The 23,678-nt window shown below is 37.0% G+C and overlaps 1 protein-coding gene and 1 pseudogene across 21 annotated transcripts in view; both read right to left on the bottom strand.

The window, feature by feature from the left end:
* Positions 1-23,678, bottom strand: part of ROBO2 (roundabout guidance receptor 2) — a 1,685,112-nt gene that overhangs the window by 1,092,184 nt on the left and 569,250 nt on the right. The gene's annotated exons all lie outside the window — the stretch shown is intronic.
* Positions 20,961-21,710, bottom strand: LOC101692685 (annotated as a pseudogene).

Genomic DNA, 23,678 nt, shown 5'->3' with positions numbered 1-23,678 from the left:
CATACATACATACATACATACATACATATAGATGGATCAACACAAAATGAAAGAAACCTTTAAAGATCATGGTCATTAGGAATTGACCAACATCCTTCTCTGAGAACTGACACTTGGGCTAACTTCCATAGGGTGAGTTGTCATTTTCCAGCTTGGGGGAAGTAGGACAGGTGCTTATAAATAGCTACTCACACTTCAGGGCTGAAGAAGCTGATCATAGTCTCAGAAAGTTGAGCTCACTCTGGTCTGCAGAAGAACCTTGTATAGGTGTCTGTAGGTGGGTCAGAGGCTGTTGGGGAAATGAGATTTTTTAAATCCTGTACACAAATCTAAGAATGATGGATTTTCTTCCATCAAAGGCAGTGGGAGGAGTATTAGAAGAAAATGAAGAGAATGTGTCCAGATATTTCCCTCAAGGTAAGTCTAGCATCTTTTCTAAAGACAGGGTGAGGAGTATGGAATTACTGCCGGAGAAAAGATAGAAGAGATTTTTCTATGGAAATAGAAAGAATGGTCATCAAGGGGAGTGATGACTGTAAGTTACAACTGAGAGGCTATGGTCATGACTAACCATGATGTTGATAAGAGTTAACATGGATAATAATTACTCTTTCCTAGACATACCATTTCCCTAGCAACTCTATGAGATAGATATTTCGGTTACCAACATCAGTTTTACAGATCAGATGTGAAAGTTAAATAATTTGCCATGATTATAGAGCTAGCAAATGAAAGTGTTAAAGTCTAAATATAGCCTGTTTCTCTGTGAGCCTGCATTCTTTACCACAATGAGGCAGCTTCCCTCCTTTGTCAGATCTGGGAGCAGAGAAAAGAGATGGCTCTAGGCTTCTGATTTTTTTTTTTATTTAATTGGAAAAATGATGAGGTCCAGTAGCTTCTAGCTGTTCTCTCACTTGGTCTTTCCTCTGTGCACGCACATCCTTCGTGTCTCTTTCTCTTCCTATAAGGACACCAGTCTCCTTGGATGAGGGCTCAACCTGTGAAGACTTCATTTCACCTCAAATCTCTTTAAGGAGTAGTATCGCCAAATCACAGTAGGGGTTAAGACTTCAAAATACGAATTTGAGAGAAACACATTTCAGTCCTAGTCACTCGGGGAAATTAGATGAATATATCTTGAACAGAGTTAAAAATATAATACTGATAGAAAAAAATTAGATAAGAGATTTAAGTTTATAAATTAGTAACACTTGAAATTATGGATGGGAGCCCCCAAGAAGAATGTGACGTGAGAAATTAATCAGAACAAACATGAAATCCTGAGTTTCAGGAGGAAGGAAAGAAAGAGAAGACAGTAAAGAAGAAGAGATAAGTAGGATAAACTGATGCCACAGAAGGTGTACACTTAATGATTTGTGGAGTTGTCAGCAACTCCAAAGGCTAGAAAGAACTATAAAGAGAACTGAAAATGCTGTTTAATTTGGCAGTTTGGAAGACTTTAGTGATCTGAGCAAGTACAGTATCAGAGCCTAGGGGAAAAGGAAGATAGTATTAAACAGAGTAGAGAGCCCAGTGAATGTGGACAGACTTTTCAACACCCCTGGAGTGAAAGGAAAAAAAGAGAGGAAGCTGCTTAGGGAGATATAGTGAGAACATGAGCTAAGGTCAGGCTCATTCTGAGAGAGAACAAAAGCTAGAAGTTAGTCTTAGTTTAATTTTTCTTAGGCTCTCTATTCAACCAGTAAATAGCAATGAAAGATATATGCATAGGTCAAAAGGTCTGGTAAGTAGATGCATCTCTTTATTGGAATTTCATACCTGCTGTACAGTGCAAACAGCCCGGCAAAAGAAACCCAGGGCTTAGACTCACTCACTGTCTTTATAGGTGAAGGTAGATAGGGGGATGTTGTGGCCTGGTACAGGGAGGTGGGGGAAAACCAGCACAGAGAGGTCCATTCTATTTCTATGTAAGAAAAGTGCTTATCACTATTATACACTCCCGAATCACTGGGTTCAAGACATTCCAAAACAGTGGGCCTGGCATTGACCTAGCATGCAAGCAAGATGGACCTTAATGCACTTTTTTAAATAGAAGTAAGTGACTTGAACATGTTCCTAGGTAAAAAAGAAAATAAGGATAGAGAGAAAGAGATTGGGATTCAGTAGACAGAAATTGTAATCTCTGTTGAGATCGTTGAGCAGATGGATGGCAATGATGAAACACGGCCCTTCCGCTAGCTGGTAGTTAGCTGTAAAGAAGAGGGACAAACAGACACATCAGTTGGTGAGGCTAAATGCTGAGCCAGAGGAGAGAAGGCCAGTTGAGAAATTTCACTTTAATTTCCCAAAAAAGAGGTGACAAAATAATTCCTACCATGGCATTAGTGTGCAGTAAATCAAGTAGTTCAAGGAGACTGGAGACTAGTGGGGACCAAGTTGTGGAAATTAATGAGGTAGGAAAATCATGACCAACAAAATAAAAACCAGCCCCATGGTGATATAAAGAAATAGTGAGAACCACTAGTTTCCAATCCAAACGGTGCTGGTCCCTTAACATCATCCCAACTACTGACATCCAAGTCTGAAATCACCTCTATGAGGTCGGCCATGCCTTTCCTACCCGCCCCACACCATGGGTGGGACCCAACAGGATTCTCAGTCCTCTAAGTTTGCTCCTCCCCCTTCACCTTCTGAAGGCTGGGAGCTCTCCTGAGCCAGACTCTGCCTGGTCTGGACCTCCAGCCTCTCTCACAGGGCTTCCGGGCATAGAACAGTGTGTGGCACAAGTGGGAGAAATAACTGTAGGAAGAAACAAAGCCCTCATATCTTTAACAAATGAAAGGATTTGTGTGTTTTATAGAAGTTGGAGCATTGATACTGAGAGTAAAATGGACTCGGGAATTAGAAGATTTGAAAATGCTCATTGTTTTACTAAGAGCAAAATAAAACATAGGTGTCATCAATGCCCACACGTATTTGACAAGGATCTTAGATGGAAAGCAATTTGAGGAGATTTTGAGCTTTTTGAAGGCAGGATGTCTTATGGATCTAGCCTAACACATAGTAGTCAGTTATTTTGTAATTATTTATTGAAGAAATGAGTTCTACAACTTAAATCAACCCGAGTTCCGGGAATGGGATTGAGATTTAACATATAATTTTTTAATTAAGTGAAAATTTGAATAGAAATATCAAAAATAATGACATTTCCCTTTTCCATCAGTTATGGCAGAGTCCATGATCCTTCTTTATATTTCAAAATTTAAAGCAAATATGGAAAATGAAAAGAACAGGGTGGTGTTCACTGCATGGACTTGCTTCGAGCTCCCAATTTAATGTTTAGCCTTTCCCTGATAGGAAGTTTCACATAAAAGGGAAGTATCTTAAGAACTAAAAGTGACTCAGTCTGGGTGGTAAGTTTATGGGGCTTTTAATTTTCTCATTTTGCTTATCTGTATGCCCTCGTATTTCTTCAGTGGGAGTAGTCTGATATTTGTAAATGAGCACAGGAGTAGAACAAAGTAAGGTCAGTTAAACCATACCATTGCTGGGTACTTAAAAATGTGGGATTAAGTTCAAACTTCTCCACTTGAGCCCAGCTCCAACCTCACTGTATAATCCTATTTCTCATGCATTCCCAAGGCCCAACTCCACCCTGTTACCATGTGTATCTGGATGGATCATTCTGTGCCCCCGCCAACACTCCCTACAGCCAGAAACCATTTCTCTTGGCCCCCTGCAATATACATTCTCCCCTCCTTCAAGATTCTACTTGACTCACACCTCTTCTGAAAAACTTTGTTTTGATTCCTAATGCATGCTTCACTCTGTTACCGAATGCCGTCTTAGGTGAGTAAGTACCATTAAAGCTTCTGCTTTCCGCCCTCTGACCTGGCACGGGAGAAGAATGAGGTACAAACAAGGCAGCTGCAAGAGAATGGGAGCAGGGGTCGACAGTCTTTTCTACTGCATCTACTGCATTGTCAGAGAGTCATTTAAAAGGGAAATATCTATATTAAAAATCTTGGCTAGCTGCTCCCCAGCAGGGTCCAAAACGGAGGACGGATCTCCTCAGGTATTTTCAATTTTTCATGATGCTTTCATTACGACTGGGCATTTGCCTGAATGCCTGAACTCCAAATGTTCCTCTTCTCTCACTGAGATGTAGCATTCTCTTATCCTCTTTTGGATCGTTGGCCTGATAACCGAAACTCTGTCAGAAAATTTTTGTTGGTTAAATTTTAATGCTACAAGCTTTCTGACATATGAAAGTAGAAAAACCTCAATAAAGAAAGATGAGAATAGGCAAATCATGTTACCGTCTGACCTACCCGTCTCTTTATATTAGACATTTTTTTCATAGGCTATTTCTAGTAGAATTCCTTTTCCTCCCGTTCTTTGAACAAGGAGCACACTCATAATTCTAGGTTATTCTAAAGATTTAAGTATCTAAACTTTTATACTTTATTACTTAGGATGGGTAATACAACTCAAAAATTTCAGTGTGTGTGTGTGGGAAATCTGTGGAAAATGTTACTTGATGTATTTAGTCTTGAATTTTATGGCCTCCTGTCCATGGATGAAACACAATACAGTGTTTTTGTTAACCACACCCCAGCACCCTACTGGATATGTGTTACTCTTACAAGGTAAAAGATCACTTTTCACACCAAGAAGTTTACAGTTCTTGGGTGACACAGGCTTTACATATGCCCTAACTCTGAAGAGAAATGACAATAGTAAACAATGGCTTGTGAGAATACATGCCTATTTTAAAGTCGTATTCAATTAAAGTACTAAATGAGTGGCATGTTAACATGAATTTAGAAAAGGAAAAAAAAATAACTATGGACTGAAAGATTTAAAGACACCTTCTTTGTAGAAGTTATCATCTTAATGGACACTGTAGAAATTGCCTTTGGAAAAGAGAAGGAAGAGAAAAACCAAGCATTGAAAATTTTTGTTCTTTTGCAAACTTGTCCACAGGGAAACCAGAATCTTTTCCTTTTCTGAATACATACACTCACCCACATGTGTATAAATATGGGAGGTGTGTATGTGGGCGTGTGCATTCAATTTCCCCTCTTAGCACTTTGGTTTAATTTTGCTTATGTCTGGATACCATTATGCTTCCATATTTTTTTTTAAGATTTTATTTATTTGTCAGAGAGAGGGAAAGAGAGCGAGCACAGGCAGACAGAAGCAGAGGGAGAAGCAGGCTCCCTGCCGAGCAAGGAGCCCGATGTGGGACTCGATCCCAGGACGCTGGGATCATGACCTGAGCCGAAGGCAGCTGCTTAACCAACTGAGCCACTCAGGCGTCCCTCCATATTTTTAACCTATTAAGTATAAAAAGTACATTCACATAAGTGCATCTTTCTTAGATGAGCTGTGAACAAACATGTTTTACTCCTGGAGTTATGTACCTGTTGCAGGTCCTCAAAAAGATGAGTACTTTGTAAGAACAAAGAATAACTAAGTTTAGCCTATTTTTACTGCAAATACCACATTAATCCTAAGTTGGAAAGTTATCTTCACAGAAATAAAAGTGAAGAATACAAAACATCCCTTTGGATTCACATTGTCTGTCATGCACGTATCTAATCATCTCATCCCAACAAGCTGGCAGTTTCCTATACTCCTGTCTAAATTTCATGACATCTGCACGGTCTAAAGAGATTTATACCTTAAAAAAATACTTTATTTGAAGGCATGAATAAATTTGAAAGCATGGAAATTCATTACTAAATACTCTTCCCTCTGACAAAATCCTCTTTTAGTAGAATTTCAATATTTCTTTAAAACAGTGTTTAATATAAAACAAGATGAAAGCAACTGGATATCTTCCAGATGAATAGAAGGGATTATTTTCTTTCAACTCATATCTAAAATTTTCAATAGCGTCTTAGTTTCTCAAATATATGTTGCATTTTAAAAGTTACTTCAACTATGTCTTTATTGCAAGAAACTAATATAAAAAAGATGACCCTAGTATTCTCAAAGCTTATAATGATGTCCATAGGGATGGAATGAAAATAATTTTTACTGGCTTTCTTCCTCAGAGTTATCAGTATAGAAGGTTTTCTTCCCTGCCCCCCCCACCTTTGGCTTTATAGGTACACAGAGGCTCCTTATTCATAACATGCATCTTTTTAGTGAAAGTGATATATCATCTTTTCACATGTCAATCATGTTACAAAAATTACTTCAAGTTGCTAGAATAGTTGCCTAATTTGAGGAGAGGAAAATCACCTGTCACTGCCGACGGAGAACATAACATGGTGAGGTCATGACGGTATGTTTTACTTAAAAGGCAAATTGTCTATCAGTGGTAGAAAGTTAACAAATTACTGAAAAATGCTTCGTAACAAATTCTTGCAACTTTCATCATACTTAGGGACAGTTTGAGGCACAGACAATCACAACCACATTGAAAACAATCTAGCGGTTTCTTACTCTTAGATGGTATGATGGTGGTTAGCTTGTTTGGGGAACTGTTATGGACGGAACACCTGTGTTTCCCCCCAAATCATATGTTGAAATCTAATCCCCAGTGTGATGGTTTTGGTATTGGTATTACCTTTGGGGGGTAATTAGCTCATCAGAATGAGCACTCTTGAACCGCATTAGTGCCCTTGCAAGAAGAGGCCAGAGAGCTTTTCCATCTGGTGAGGTACCTGCACCCGGGAAGAGGGTTCCCACCAGAATAGGACCATGCTAACTAACACCATGATCTCAGACTTCTAGACTCCCGAACTATGAACCAATACATTTCTGTTGATAAGCCAGTTTATTGCATTTTATTATAGCAGCCATGGTTGAGGAAGACACCAGCCTACAAAAGGAAGCATGATAGGTAAAGAATTCAATGTTTCGAAGGCTGCTGGGGAGATACCTTGTGGCTAACCTGTGTTCCAGGGCTGTGCTTTCTGATCACTAATTTTTGACGAACTGAAAAAATCAGGTAACGACTTCTTTTCACCAAAAGAGGAGATGATAAATTCAGCATTCAGCTGTGAGACAAAGAGACTTGTTGCTGAGAAGACAACAAAATATAAGGCTGAGTTGGGAGAAGAAAGGTCGTGGGACAGGACACCACGTGTAGATAAAGCATATCTAGTGTAAGTGAGGCCAGGAGAGGCAGTGTTGTTAGCAGGAATAGCACTCCTTATTTGCTAAGAGCTTAGATTCCAGTGTTGGAGAGGAATGCGTGTAACTCCTGCTTAGACTCTTACTAGATTCATGACGTTAGGCAAGGTATTTAATTTCTCTGAGCCTCAGTTTCCTCATCTGTAAAATGGACCTTAGAACCCTGCCATGAGAGTTGGGAGAATTGAATATAATAATGAGGGTAAAACTCCAGTGTTAATATGCATTTAGTGAGTAGCAGCTTTAATGTTTATTATTTAAATAAACCATAAGCATTTGGAGGGTCAACAGTTAAGACAAAAGTTGTTTGTTTGTTTGTTTGTTTTCCAGCAAATAGCACTAAATGCTCTGATGCAACTACTTCATTAAGCCACTGCTGATTACCAGGTGACATTATAAGCACGTGCTGAAGAAACCAAGAACAAAACAGCATAAACAAAACAAACATTTTAAAAAAGGGAGAGTATCAGAGAAGATGTAAAGCAGCTGTTTTATTTTTTTCATGATGTAAGTTTTATGTCATGTTTTAAAATACAATATTATAAATCAGTCTATTGAAAAGTATACTGGGAAAAACATAACATTTTTAATATTTATGTCCTTTAAAGAGTTTGGCTTTAAATGGGATATTAATGAATAGCAGAAGACACCCAAGGCATCCACTGAATCTAAAAGAAGAGAAATTCAAACCAGATCAAAGTCCCTTATCCGCAGATCCGCAGTGACAAGGAAGTGAGGAATGCTGTTGTCAGAAGCTTACCCTAAAATATTCATGGTATGCTGTCTATGCAATTGGTCTAGTTCTGTGTGGCAAAAGTAATACAGTTTTCCTTTTAGAGTATACTTTCATTCATTTGCAATAGATTCTTCATTTTTATAATGCCTCAAGGTCAAGAACCCCTTGATACATACCTAATTCATTTTGCCCAAATTGAGGTGAAAAACCAAAAAAACTACCTATATTGTATTTAACAGAATTCCCATTTCATAACTTTATTTGCTGCAAAGAGCCAAATTCTACTGGGACATAAAACTTTATACTTTAATTATTATTTATAACTTAGCATAACTGAATTTATAAACTTCTATCATGAAGGAAGAGTAGAGCATAGACATGGGGCATATAAGCCAGGCTAATGGAGGCTCTCCTGGTAGGAATGGTAGTGTATTCAAAAGGAAAGAAGGTGAAGATTGAGACTGAAGGTACTTTACAGTAATACACCATAGGCCAGACCTACTGTTACCTTTATTCCTGCAGCAGGACAAGGCAATATTTTTTTTAACTAATACCAATTGTATATTTTGGGTCTTTTTTTTTTAAGATTTTATTTATTTATTTGACAGAGAGAGAGAGAGAGATCACAGGGAGGCAGAGAGGCAGGCAGGGGTGGGGGTGGGAAGCAGGGTCACCGCTGAGCAGAGAGCCCCATGCGGAGCTTGATCCCAAGACCCGGGATCATGACCGGAGCCAAAGGCAGAGGTTTAACCCACTGAGCCACCCAGGTTCCCCTATTTTGGGTCTTAATAATTACCATTTCCCCAAGCTCTCTACTCTTGGAAAGTTATGCATTCTTTTTTTTTTTTTTTTAAGAATTTATTTATTTATTTGACAGAGAGAGATCACAAGTAGGCTGAGAGGCAGGCAGAGAGAGGAAGGGAAGCAGGCTCCCTGCCTAGCAGAGAACCCGATGTGGGGCTCAATCCCAGGACCCTGAGATCATGACCCGAGCTGAAGGCAGAGGCTTTAACCTACTGAGCCACCCAGGTGCCCCAATTATGAATTCATTTTATTGAAGACAGGGTGTGTAGAGACTAGGGAAAAAGGTCAAAGTGAGATTCATTTTTTAAAAAATAAGATTTTGCCTGTATCCAAACAAAACATCACTTTCATGTGTAAAAGCCAAGTAACTTGAGAGGAAAAAAAGGTTTTCAGATTTCAAACTCCATGGAGGTTGAGCAGGAAGTAATGGTGTTTCTAGTTAACCTGGGCCCAAATGTGGCCTGAGAGAAACCTAGATAGTAAAGTGTCTATCAGGTAATCAACAGAAGAATCTATTACCTCCATATTCAAAATATTCAGTATCTGAATGCTTTCAAGTATCTTCAATTCCCTTATCTGGTCAAAGCCACTACACTACCATCCTAGGATATTGCAATTGCTTCAAAATGTGATCCCTTGCTAATCTCTCCCATAATCAACCCCATGCACAGCCCCACCCACAAGGCTTCTGTCAAAGGTAGGTCATATTACATGATTCCTTTGCTCAAAACTCTCAATGGTACCTCATTTATCTCAGAATCAATACTGAAGTCTTGCATTTACAAATATTTTTCCGGTGGCCTGAATAATACCTGGGACCTAGTAGGAAGTCACCAAATATTTGTTGGATGAGTTAAGAAAAAATAGGTTGATTCCTATCTCATTCAAAGCTAAGGTCTTTTTTGTTGCCTAGGAGGCTTTAAAAATTCTGCTCTCCACACCTCCATTTCATTTCTCACCTCTCTCTTTCTCAATCCTTCTGACTAGATAGAGTATTTCCCAAACTGAGTAGATTGGGAAGTAGACTGAATTCCTTCTGGGGGAAATGCTCTCCTGCAAGATAGCTGTGTTGTTCCCTCACTATCTGCGTTTGTTAAAGGCTTTGTGAATTCTTCCCTGTCTTATTTAAAATTAGAATACCCACCCATCTCTCTTCTCTGCTGTATTTTCTACATAATATTTATCACTATGTAATAGGCTATATATTTTACTTTTTAATAAATCATCCCTTTCTCTACCTCCCAGATAGAAATGTTGGCACTGTGGGTATTTTTATCTCGTTTATTCATTCCTTTTCTTCCAATGCCTAGAACAGTGCTACCTGGCATTTAGTAGGTACTCAAAAAGCACGTACTGATTTAACAAGTGAATTTGAAGAATGCCTGGTTTGGGTCACAAAGAAGAAGAGGATGGAAAAAAATAATAAATTAGAAACTCTGCAAGATAAAATGGACAAAAATATACTCCGATATTACTCCTAATGCTGCCACTAATGAACTCCATCCTCTTAAAATACTTCTTGTACTTCCTCTTTTCAAAATTTCAATGCCTTCTTTACAAGTAAAAGTTGGGTAAGATGATCTATGAGATCTTTTGCACCTGTGATATATATATTATATATGTATATTGTTTCATTTTCATGACAGCTTCTATATTCCATTCTGTGCCCCTTTTGGAAAATATTTATAGTTACTTAAGTATTTATCTATATTAGTCTGACTTTTGTCAGAATTTACATGCCATATAGCACTTTTTAAAACTTTTCCTTCCAAATATACATAATTACAAAAGAGAAATTTAAAAATTTGCTGTTAGGCTTTCCAAAGTAATGATGACATGAAAGAAAAATACAACTCATACACATTTACAGCTGAAATATAACGGAAAAAAATATAAAAATTCTCTTCCAGGCACTTTTCCCCAGCTGGTCTAAGGACATACATCATCAGGACTTCTAAATTTTAATTTACAGGGAACAAATATGGTAGTTTTATAGGCCCCTGACCATTATGAAATCACTGATTGCAAGGCCTGTCTCCTCAGAAACTAATCAAAAGGTGACACATTCTGTTAACTTCCTATTATACATTCATAACACCATCTTTCAATTCAATGTCATAAAGAATTTATGTAGGGCATTAATCATGCAAGACCACTAAATTGTTCTCATTTCAGTGATAATTGTTTACTCCTATAAATGGTTTGTGTTGAGTCCCAACAATTCAGCTGAATAAAATATCTCCCACCCGCCCTGGGTTGGGAGAGAAAATTAACCTACAGAAAGGAAACAATAAACTGAATGTATAATATGATTAGTATAAAAACTAATATTTTGTAGAGTTCTCTCTTTGATAACAAAGACTGATGGCATCAAAGATAATTCTATAGTTTCCAATAAAAGGAATCTTGAAAACCAGAATGAAATAAAAGAACAATAAAACCCTGTGTGTCATCTGCAAACATGTAAAACTAATGCCCAGTTGACATGGTTGATTCTGAAATCAACTAAAGGTACCATGTAAATGAAACTCAATGCACCTTGCTGGTCAGTGACACTAAACCTAATCAAAGCAGTGTCAATCATTTGCCAGGAACAAAAGAACAGAAAATCTAATGGTAAATTAATTCAGTAATGCCTGGCGAACTGGCATGAGAGCCGCAAGTCTTATGACCTGACTTCTAACGCTAGGCCCACCAAATGCTTCCATAACCTTGAGACTGACCCCTGAACTCCTGTCTCAATTTCCTCATGTGTAAAATGAGAGGGCTGGACTCAATCATCTTGTAGGTTTGTCCTAACACCAACATTTTATGAGTCTATAAAGAAACTCAGCTAATCAGAACTTGGCTTAAAAAAAAAAAAAGCAATGATTTGTCATCTGCTTTTAGATTTCCCCACTGCCTACTGAGTAGAATAAGAATAGGATCAATTTGAGACCATCCTTTCAGCCCAAGAGTGCCATAATAATGGCACTGTCTATTCCTGCTTTCTAAATGGAACCCTAGCGCACACATATATATACATATATATATATATATATATTTTTTTTTTTTTCTGTAGTAAAGTGTCTACTTTATGAGCATAATAAATAGCAATTGCCCTTTAATGGCAACTTTAGCTGTGACCATTATGGCACAATTTAAGTGCTTAAAAACACTAATGGGAGTGATACAATGTTAATTATTCTAAGGATATGAAGCCTATACACAAGAACTCCTGCAAAATTAAGTAAAACCCTGGCTAATTCTAATTACAGTCTGTGTGGAAGAGATAAGAGAAATTAAACACCCCCCCTTTTTTTTAGTGCATTATAAATATAACAGTACTATTTGCCCACACTGGTTGAGAAAACATTGTAAGTGACTCAGAAAAGTAGGGTTCTGAAATAAAAGATTTTTTTTTCAGCTTAGAAAGGAAAGAAAAGATAAATTACATACCCAGAAAATACATCTTTACTTGAAACAATGCTTACTTTCTTGTCTCTAAGCCTAGGGAAACCTGCTTTTAAAGAGCTCATTCATTACATTGTCAGACACAAATTAATTTTTGAACTATTTAGAAGAAATATATTTGAAAACCATGAAGACTCTCCTTCACCTTATCATATATAGAAAAACTGAATTTTTTAACAATGGCCATTTTAAGTATTTTTGTTTCTTTCCAAAATACCTATCTCTGCCTCTCCTTTTCCTTTTACTCATTTACTGAATGCCTCCCATGTGTTAGTACTGGGCATTAAAAAAGGGGTAAGTGATCTTGCTGCCCTTAAGGAGTTTAGAGTATAGCAGAGAAAGACAGACTTTTAAAAACAAAATAATAGTTCATATTTATGTCTTAGTATCTGTTATTAGATATAGTTCTCTCTCTTTGTCTTCCAGACTCTTTTTTTCTTCTTCAAATTCTCTTGTTGACTCATTATAAATTGATTTACATGGGTCCCTAACTAAATTGAATTAGAGTAGTAGAAATCAAGTTGTTGATTTATTTGATTTTACTAATTTGTTAGAAATAAAAAGTTCATAGGTTTTCAAAAACAAACAAACAAACAAACAAAAAAAAAACTCTCTGCTGGAAAGCCCAGCACATTTCAAAGTGCTATCATTTTAAAACTGAGGAAAATGACATGTCACAAATAATGAAAACAATTGGGTGACAGCCTACAATCTTCAAATACACACATATTTTAACGGATCATAAACCAACTAACCTAGCATCAGGATAAGAAAAATGCACTCATTGTAGTTAAATAACAGTCCTAACCAATTGAAATTATCTATTTTCATTGAAAAGCATCCCATAATCTTTAAATTATAGGCATTTGGAGGTTAGCACAAATAGTTATGGCAAGTATCTAGGTACTTAAAAATTGTCATCCTCACCTTAAATCATTCATTACCTGTAACGGACTTTCTAATTTGTCAATACATCTAGTTTCAAGTGACACATAGGGATGTGTCAAATACCCACCGTAGCTATTTTTCATTTCAGCAACCCCACTTTTACAGCAGTAGGGTAGTCTCCATGACATTTAATCTGTGTTCCCTTTGAAAAATAATTGTGTCACTCTTCCTAAGTGTCTGTTTCCAAATACAGGATACTCCGCACACTCTCTTTAGTTTTGCTTTGTTTTGTTTTTCTAATATATGTAGATCTTCATCGTCTCCTGTGGCCAAATCATACTAAACATAAAGAGGGTTTATATATAAATTCACTGGTTCCACTGTCATTCTTTACGACCATTTTCTGAAATTTCTTTTCGTTGTTTACCTTTTAAAAACAAGACTTGAAAACTGGACATAATTTTTCATTCCCCTCAGATTTTTCTGAGATTTTTGCCTGGCATATGAAAACAAACACATACACATAACAAAGTCACTAACAATTTTCTCCCCTCACTCACAGGCTTGGAGTCGATGTTTTCAGACTGCTTCATTCTGATAAACCACTTTGCTTCTGATGATATTTCTTTTGCTATATGACTGTTTGTTTGTTTTTTTCCTATACTACATGTCAACATTGCAATCATCCATCTTATATTTCAGCTTCTTTACTGACCACTACAGTATGATCTACTTAGCATTGCCAGCATTTCTCACTAAGGTCATTAATCCCTCTGTTAGATGGTTACTCAAAAGGAACTTTCTTCCCACCACCAGAAAACAGATTTAAAAATAAATAACTTAGGGGTGCCTGGGTGGCTCAGTGGGTTAAAGCCTCTGCCTTCGGCTCAGGTCATGATCCCAAGGCCCCGCATCGGGCTCTCTGCTCAGCAGGGAGCCTGCTTCCCTTCCTCTCTCTCTGCCTGCCTCTCTGCCTACTTATGATCTCTGTCTGTCAAATAAATAAATAAAATCTTTAAAAAAATAAAAAATAAAAAATAAATAACTTAGACAAAGCATCAAGGAGAGAAAACAGGGTGAGATGATGAAAGACTCTGGAAGCCACACAGGAATAGTAGTGTGTTGGAGAATGGAGGACCTAAGTGGTGGAGCTCTATAGAGGAGACACGATTTAGATCACAGAGGCTGGAGATGCCACTATGAAGATGGCCGGTGACTGGTACGAACTCACTGTGAATGCAGCCAGTCATTTACTTTCTCTAGCACTGTTTCCTCATCTCTAAATCAAATAGCTCAATCCCCTTAGAAGATATTCTCAGAGGAAACAAAAGAAAAAGGCAGAACATTTAAGGAGTGTTTAATTAATAGAAGATTGGGGGGAAGAGATAAAATTGAAAATAAAATGGGAAAAGTATTTTGAAAACCTGGACATTAAGCTATAAGCAATTGGCTGTCATCAAGAATCATCTATAGAAATAAAATTATTGATCATTGTCTTCTCCTTCTTTAGAAAGGCATGTTACACACACACACACACACACTCACAGCCAGGATGCCATTATGGTATAATCTGTGTAATATTATCTCCCAGAGTCCTGAAGAATCTAGTAGAATCTAGTGTGCTTACAGTTGATCTTCTATAAGTCAAAAGGAGGACAAAATATTCCATTGGTAACACTAACTGTAAGCTAGATACAGAATAAAAAGAGATACAGAGACAGAATTACATAAGAAAAATCAAGACAAAGCCCCCCCCCCTCAAAAATCTAGGATTTGGCATCTCAGATGTAATTCTATTTTCCAAGAGAGGAAAGTATTGGGGATTTAGCTTCTAGTCTTCATTGGAAATCATCTAATTCAATTTGGATCTGGATAAAAAGAGGAGAGGAATTCGTGGCAAGAAAAAGACATCACCTGATAATCAATTCTTGCAACTCACTAGTTCTACTTATGCTAATAAGTAGCATAGTAGGATAGCACAGGTGGATGAATTGCCCTGGCAAAATGGAAGATGGAATATTCAGTAGAATCATAATTCAATATACTATGAAGTTAAATTATTTGTCTAAACATATAGTTTCCTTTGGGTTGTTGGTATTAGAGTGACATTTTGCTTTTTACTCCTGCCCTTGAAAATACTGAGTAACTTTCTGTACATTTGGAAATCTTTAATAAACAAGAAAATAGTTTATCTGATTATGTTTTTTAAACTTGAAATTTCACTTTTCAAATTAATTCAATTTTTACAAATATTGCCTTGATTCTCCTTTCTGTTCAGATATATTTTATTAAATAACAGAGAAACAGAAAGTATAGACACATGCTTCAACAGTTGGAATTAGGAAATAAGCAGTGGTGTGAATAATTCCAAAACACTAGGTGGTTACAAAAAAAAAAAAAAAATTCCATTTGGCTCTTGAATACACACAATGAGTTGGGGAGAATAGATTTATTTCTCTAATTACCCCAGGTTGTACTTGGGCCAATACTGAAATGATTTTACATACCCTGAGCACACAGCAACTGCTGGAGGTGAGGAAAGACCTAGAAACATAACTGATACAGACAGAAAAACATTTTTTGCATACAATCCACAATGTAAAATGCCATTCTTAGTGTCTGCATTATGACAAAACTGGTCAATTTCTTTAATACAGGTAAGGAATATCTTTTCTTTCAAAAAGAAAAAAGAAAATCAAGTTAACTTTTTAAATACTAAATTGATCCCTTCAGTCCGAACAGCTAATTTCAAAGCCACATGCAGATGCAAATATAGTCAAAGTAAGAGCAAATTATATTGACAATTCCCCTATAAATGTTGATCACTTTTCCTAGTCTATAAATAAAATTTTTAAGTAAGTTTTACCAAGTTTATAGTGTCCTTATATAAAATGGTGTAAGTACAAAAATATGAAATTTTTAAAGAAAGATTTATTTATTTATTTATTTACTTCTTTATGGGACAGACAGTAAAAGAGCACAAGCAGAAGGGGCAGAGGGAGAAAAAAGAAAGATGAGATGCTTTTAAAGATCAATGACAAATGAGAAATGCAGCCAAAGAAGGCAAGGAAAAAGAGAAAATGCATATGTTGAGTTACCATCTCCCCAGGATTTATTATGCGCTGAATATGGTGCTTGTCTATAGATACTTTATCATAGCCTTCAAAACAGTGCCCAAATATAGGCATTAATATTGCTACTTTCCCAGTGAAAATTTGAGGCTCTCAGAGTTTCAGAAATTTATCTTACCCAATTACCAACTTACAGCACTGATAAGTTGGTAAAATTTTCCAGTTTGGACTCACATATGTCTGTTTCAAAGCCTTGCTTCTCCTGTTCCTGTCTACTAATAAGAAAAAAAGATGGAATGGAACGTGATGTTTTGCACAGTACAGTGGAGACTCACCTTATCAAAGAAATAGAAGAGTCCAGATCTGGAAGTTTACAGACTGAACCCTTAATCTAAAAATCAGAAAGACCCCTTCTTAGAACGTGTGGGGTTTTAATGGAATATTATGCAGCCATTAAAAAAACACCAAATTTGCCATTTGCAATGATGTGGATAAAACTAGAGGGTATTATGCTGAGCAAAATAAGTCAGAGAAAGACAATTATCATATGATCTCACTGATACGAGGAATTTGAGAAACAAGACAGATGATCATAGGAGAAGGGAGGGAAAAATGAAACAAGATGAAACCAGAGAGGAGACAAACCATAAGAGACTCTTAATCTCAGGAAACAAACTGAGGGTTGCTGGAGTGGAGGGGGGTTGGAGGGATGGGGTAGCTGGGTTATGGACATTGGGAGAGTATGTGCTATGGTGAGTGCTGTGAATTGTGTAAGACTGATGAATCACAGACCGGTACCCCTGAAACAAATAATATATTATTTGTTAATTTAAAAAAATAGTTGCGTTTGTTTCTTTAAAATGTGGGCTATTAGCATCATATGATGCACAGGTTTTCCTCAGGATTGTTTGAGTTTTACATGAAAAAAGCAGTTTTACATGAAAAGGTGAGAATTCATCTCTAAGATCCCTCAGTAGATTAGGCCTCGACGAATATACAGATCATAATATTCATTTGGACCTGGTTTCCTCCACAATAAAATTTGTTCTTGAGCTTTGGGGCTGATCAACTTATGTGGGGGACATAAGTTCCTTGATCCTCCCTTCTCTGTTCAAGTTGTATTGATCTTGTTAAGAGCATCATTGGGTCAGAACATTGGGAAAGAGTAGGACTGATCCAGGTTAATCTAAAATGAGAAGTAATATGAACATGGTACTTTCTTGCCTCTCTCCATAAAACTACTTCCCATTTCAGGCAAATATTCAGGGTATTTGCCATGGCAGAACAAAATACATGTAGGTTGCATATAACCATTTAGGCATTAGCCTATTTGGGCTCTGTTCTATATGTTGACAGGATATGTGATTGTTATTTTTTTTTAAATTTAACATTTTTATGATTGGTTAATTTTTTACTTTTAATGAAATTTTTATTTCATTTTTAATTAATTTTTATTCTTAGTTAAATTCAATTAATTGGCATAAAATATATTATTAGTTTCAGAGGTTTCAGAGTTTAGTGATTCATCAGTCTTATGTAATACCCACTGCTCATTATATCACATGCTCTCCTCAATTTCCATCACCCAGTTACCCCCATCCCCTGCACCCCCTCACCTCCAGCAACCCTGTTTATTTCCTATGATTAAGAGTCTCTTATGGTTTATCTTCCTCTCTGGTTTCATCTTGTTTCATTTTTCCCTTTCTTCCTCTATGATCCCCTGTTTTGTTTCTTAAACTCCACATAGGAGTCAGATCATATAATTGTCTTTCTCTGATTGACTAATTTTGTTTAGCATAGGAACTCTAGTTCCATCTACTTCATTGCAAATGGCAAGATTTTGTTTTTTGTGATGGCTGAGTAGTATTCCATTATATTATATATATATATATATATATATATATAGTATTCCATTATATATATATATATATATATATATATATATATATCACCTCTTCTTTATCCATTAATCTGTTGATGGCCATCTGTGTTATTTCCATAGTTCAGCTATTGTGGACATGGCTGCTATAAACATCAGACAACATTTGTATCTTTGGAGTAAATATCCAGTAGTGCAATTTCTGGGTCATAGGGTAGCTCTATTTTCAACTTTTTAAGGAACCTCCATACTGTTTTTCAGAGTAGCTGCACCAGCTTGCATTCCACCAGCAGTGTAAGAGGGTTCCCCTTTCTCCACATCCTCACCAACATCTTGTTAATTTTAGCCATTGATTTGTTAATTTTAGCCATTCTGACCAGTGTGAGGTAGTATCTTCTTGTGGTTCTGATTTGTATTTCCCTGATACTGAGTGATGTTTAACATTTTTTCATGTGTCTATTGGTCATTTGTATGCTTTCTTTGGAGAAATGCCTGTTCAAGTCTTCTGCCCATTTGATTAGATTATTGTTCTTCGAGTGTCGCGTTTGATAAGCTCTTTATAGATTTTGGATACTAGTCCTTTATCTGATAAGACATTTGCAAATATATTCTCCCATTCTGTTGGTTGTCTTTTGGTTCTGTCACTGTTTCCTTTGCTGTACAAAAGCATTTTATCTTGATGAAGTCCCAGTAGTTCATTTCCACCTTTGTTTCCCTTGTATTTCGAAGGTGTTTAGGAAGAAGTTGCTGCAGCAGAGGTCACAGAGGTTGCTGTCTTTGTTCTCGCTAGGGTTTTAATGGACTCCTGTCTCACAGTTAGGTCTTTCACTCATTTCAGTCTATTTTTGTGTACGATATCAGGAAATGGTCCGGTTTCATTCTTCTGCATGTGGCTAGTCCAGTTTTCCCAACACCATTTGTTGAAGAGATTGTCTTTTTTTCCATTGAATATTTTTCCTGCTTTCTTAAAGATTAGTTGAACACAGAGTTATGGGTCCATTTCTGGGTTTTCTATTCCATCCCACTGCTCTATGTGTCTGTTCTTGGGCTAGTACCATACTGCCTTGATGATTACAGCTTGAAGTCTGGAATTGTGATGCCACAGGCTCTGGCTTTCTTTTTCAACATTCCTTTGGCTATTTAGCATCTTTTCTGGTTCCATACAAATTTTAGGATTATTTATCCCAGCTCTGTGAAAAAGTCGATGGTATTTTGAGAGGGGTTGAATTGAATGTGTAGATTTCTTTGGGTAGCATAGACTTTTTAACAATATTTCCTCTTCCAATCAATAAGCATGGAATGTTTTTCCATTTTTTTGTGTGTCTTCCTCAATTTTTTTCATGACTGTTTAATAGTGTTTTGAGTATAGTTGCTCTGTCTCTTTGGTTAGGTTTATTCCTAGACATCTTATGGGGTTTGGTGCAGTTGTAAATAGGATAGACTTCTTAATTTCTCCTTCTTTTGTCTCATTGTTACTATATAGAAATGCCAAGTGATTTCTGTGCATTGGTTTTATATCCTGCCACTTTGCTAAGTTCCCACATGAGTTCTAGCAATTTGGGGGTGGAGTCTTCTCGGTGTTCTGACATAAAGTACCATGTTATCTGCAAAGAGTGAGAGTTTGGCTTCTTTGCCAATTTGGATGCCTTTAATGTTTTCTTATTGTCTGATTGCTGAGGCTAGGACTTCTAGTACAATACTGAACAACAGTGGTGATAGTGGTGATAGTGGACATCCCTGATGTGCTCCTGACCTTGGGGGAAAAGCTTTTTCCCCATTAATAATGATACTCACTGTGGGTTTTTCATAGGCAGCTATGATGATATTGAGGTATTCACCCTCTATCCTTACACTGTGAAGAGTTTTAATCAAGAAAGGATGCTGTACTTTGTCAAATGCTGCTTCTGCATTGATTGAGAGGATCATATGGTTCTTGTCCTTTCTTTTATTAATGTAGTATATCACATTGATTGATTTATGGATGTTGAACCACCCTTGCAGCCCAGGAGTAAATCTCACTTGGTTGTAGTGACTAATCCTTTTAATGTGCTCTTGGATACTATTGGCTGGTATACTGGTGAGAATTTTGGCATCCATTTTCATCAGGGATATTGGTCTGTAATTCTTTTTGGTGAAGTCTTTGTCTGGTTTGGGGATCAAGTTAATGCTGGCCTCATATAAAGAGTTTGGAAGTTTCCATTTCTATTTTCTATTGAAATAGCTTCAAAAGAATAGGTTTTCATTCTTCTTTAAATGTTTGGTAGAATTCAGCTGGGAAGCCATCTGGCCCTGGCCTCTTGTTTCTTGGGAGATTTTTTAATTACTGCTTCAATTTCCTTGCTCATTACTGGTCTCTTCAGGTTTTCTATTTCTTTCTGTTCAAGTTTTAGTAGTTTATAAGTTCCCAGTAATGCATCCATTTCTTCCAGATTGCTTAATTTGCTGGCATATAGTTGTTCATAATATGTTCTTATAATTGATTGTATTTCTTTGGTGTTGGTTGTGACCTCTCCTCTTTCATTCCTGATTTTATTTATTTGGCTCCTTTCTTTCTCTCTTTTTTAATTTTAAATACTCTTAAGGCATTTATTTATTAAAACATTCTCTGCCAAGACTTCATATTAGCTTAAAATTCAAATCATTCTGTACATTTCTCTACTAAGGTCCCTACCTCAGTGTATTCCATAAAAACTCCTTCTCCAGCAATCAGTGTTACCAAGGTCCACACAGTGAGCCCTATGGTCAGCCTCTTTGTTCTCTAGGTGACCCAACTAAATGTTAATACTGCTCTGCTGCAGTGCAAAAGTTCCTAACTCAAACTCACTGGAAAAGGGATGAAACTTCTGCAAAGTGTACTTTAAGAAGAGTACTGTTTGCTTATGAAAAGAAACCAGTGGGTCCTCTAAGAATAATAAAAGGGGGTATTTTACAGTTAAGCACATGATTTGGAGTGAAGAATTCAGATGCTGCTCTGCTGGTCCCAGCTGTTAATACTTTTCTCGTTCCTCCTATGGGCCCCTTAATCAGGTACCAAAAAGACTTCATTAATGGCATAGAGAATGCCCACAGTCCTCTGAAATACAGGGTTGTTTTCCAGGCAAATCAATTCAATGTTCCTTAGCTTCTCAAAGTAGAAATCCCTTTCTTTCTCCAAGTCTTGATGGTATGTTTCAATATGTTGACCTGCTGCGTTGATTCAGCTGCTTCATCATCCCCGTTGCCCACACCAGGATTCTCTTGTGCCACATCTGGGCTAGCCTTAGGGGTTGCAGTGGTTCTGTGTGTTGCAATGGGCCTCTGGGGAGCTCACTGCAAGAGCTGAAAGGTTTCTTCAGTTTGTTCAGAGCTGGAGCAACAAGGGCGGGAGCCACTGTGGTTTCTTGACCTTGTCTGGCAAGGTCATAATCTTTTTCATCATAGTTTGCATCAATAAACTTCTTGAATCACTGAACAAATTCATAATTGTCCTGAAACTTTACTTTCACTAATTTGTCCCAGGAATTATTTTGTCAACATCCATTCTCTTAAAACCTGCTTGTATTTTGAAGTTCTGGATATATTCATGTTCTGGCTCATCCTGGAATTTCACTTTCTTCAAGGCAATGAAGCAATAGAACAGCATGTCCATAAACTGACAATGGACAGCCCCTGAGCACAACTATACGATATTCATCAGATTCAGTTACAGAGATTCATTGATCCAGGCCAGCATGTCATATAGACTTAGGTTATCACTGGTGACTGATGTTGAGTATATGTTCACTGACATCTTCAGCTCTCACTGGGACTGGGCCCACTACCTGTGCCCAGTTTTGGTTCTGTCTTCATCTCATTATCCTTTCTCTTTTCTTTTTGATAAGTCTGGCTAGGGGTTATCAACCTTATTAATTCTCTCAGAAAACCAGCTCCTAGTTTCATGGATCCATTCTACTGTTCTTTTGGTTTCTCATTCATTGATTTCTGCTCTAATCTTTATTAATTTTTTTCTCCTCCTGGATTTAGTCTCTATTTGCTGTTCTTTCTCTAGCTCCTTTAGATATAAGGTCAGGTTGTGTAGTTGAGACCTCTTTTGTTTCTTGAGAAAGACTTGTATTGTTATACACTTCTTTCTTGGGACTGCTTCTACTGCATCCCAAAGGTTTTAAACTATTGTGTTTTCATTTTCATTTGTTTCCATGATTTTTTTTCAATAATTCTTTAATTTCCTGGCTGACCCATTCATTCTTTAGTAGGATGCTCTTTAGCCTCCATGTATTTGATTTCTTTCCAAATTTCCCCTTGTGACTGAATTCCAGTTTCAAAATATTGTGGTCTGAAAATATGCAAGGAATGATCCCAGTCTTTTGGCACCAGTTAAGACCTGATTTGTGACCTGGTATGTTATCTATTCTGGAGAATGTTTCATGTGCACTTGAGAAGAATGTGCATTTTGTTGCTTCAGGATGGAATGCTCTGAATATATCTGAAGAAAATCATATGAGATTATAAAATACCATGTAAGTAGACCTATTTCTCACCTAAAGGTTAAATATAACCTTGCTGAAAAGTGGTCTGGTATTTCCCATGTTTGTTTCCTAACTGTGTAAAAAACTCACTGTCCTGTTGAGCAACATTTACTTCTAAAGTAAGGAGAGAAAACCTGAACTTGACTTAGAGATTGCTTAGAGATTAAGCAATAAGCCATCTGCCTAATTACCCAGAGGACTTGCAGACCACTCCAGAATATCATTCTGCCTAGGAAGTTCTCCTTCTAATAATATTTATATTTCTTTTGAATACTATTTTTAGGCCATAATGCCTGTCAAATTATAGAAAATTGAGCCTTAGTTTCATCTCTAAAATAAAGGAAAAGGAAAAGATCTCTCTGTTTTTTTCTAGTTTAATTTTCTATGACTTTATGATTCTCTGGAGATTTGCTTCACTAGAATTGTTTGGGTGGGGGTGAGAGAAGAAAAGAGAGTGTGGACAAGAACACTGGTAAATTTTAAAGTGGAGTTACAGCCAAGTTCACAGTCTAATAACAAAATGTAATATTGAAAAAAAAATAGAATAGGTCACATCACTTTATTGTTGCTGCCTCTCCAGTAATGAAAGAAAATCTGCAAGTGAATGTAAGAATGTGTTTTGGGTCACATTTTGAGCTTCAGATTTGTTAATGCACTTTTTGTAGAGGGTTCCCAAATCTGGGGAAAGTCAAAGAGGGAGTAAACTCGTTCTCTGCACCTGCATAGATTCATTCTTGGTGTGAGCAATGATGGGTGTCGGCATGGAGGGTGGAGGGGAGAATAGGACACTTTGGGGGCATTTGGCAGAGTGGCAAAAGAGCCTTTTCAGCTTTGAAGCTGACCTAGACCCAGTTACAATTCTTACTAAAAGCAACATTATCAGCCCAAATCTAGATTATAAAATATCCACTCCTCCCTTTATGTAAACTGCATGGAATAAAATTCTGACTCTTAGGCATATAATCCTATTAAAGTTTCAAGCATATTGCAGGGGAAACTACAAATAAACCTGCATCTATCAGGTGTCTAAATCTAGCTTTTCACCTATGACTTTCTGCTTTATGCTTTTTTTCCCCCTCTTGCTTTTCACTTTCTTAAATGCTTAAATGCCTTGGGGTTCTTAGTACCACATGCCACCAGCCAATATAAAACCTGTAAATAAAATTGAGAGGAAACTGGACATAAATGAGTAATAAAAAACTGAACAGGTCACTTTGAAGACCTCTTAGTTT

Source organism: Mustela putorius, unplaced genomic scaffold, assembly GCF_011764305.1.
Source record: "Mustela putorius furo isolate JIRA1106 unplaced genomic scaffold, ASM1176430v1.1 tig00003834_pilon_pilon_pilon, whole genome shotgun sequence".
Classification (NCBI taxonomy): domain Eukaryota; kingdom Metazoa; phylum Chordata; class Mammalia; order Carnivora; family Mustelidae; genus Mustela; species Mustela putorius.
This window is presented reverse-complemented; position numbering and strand designations above follow the sequence as displayed.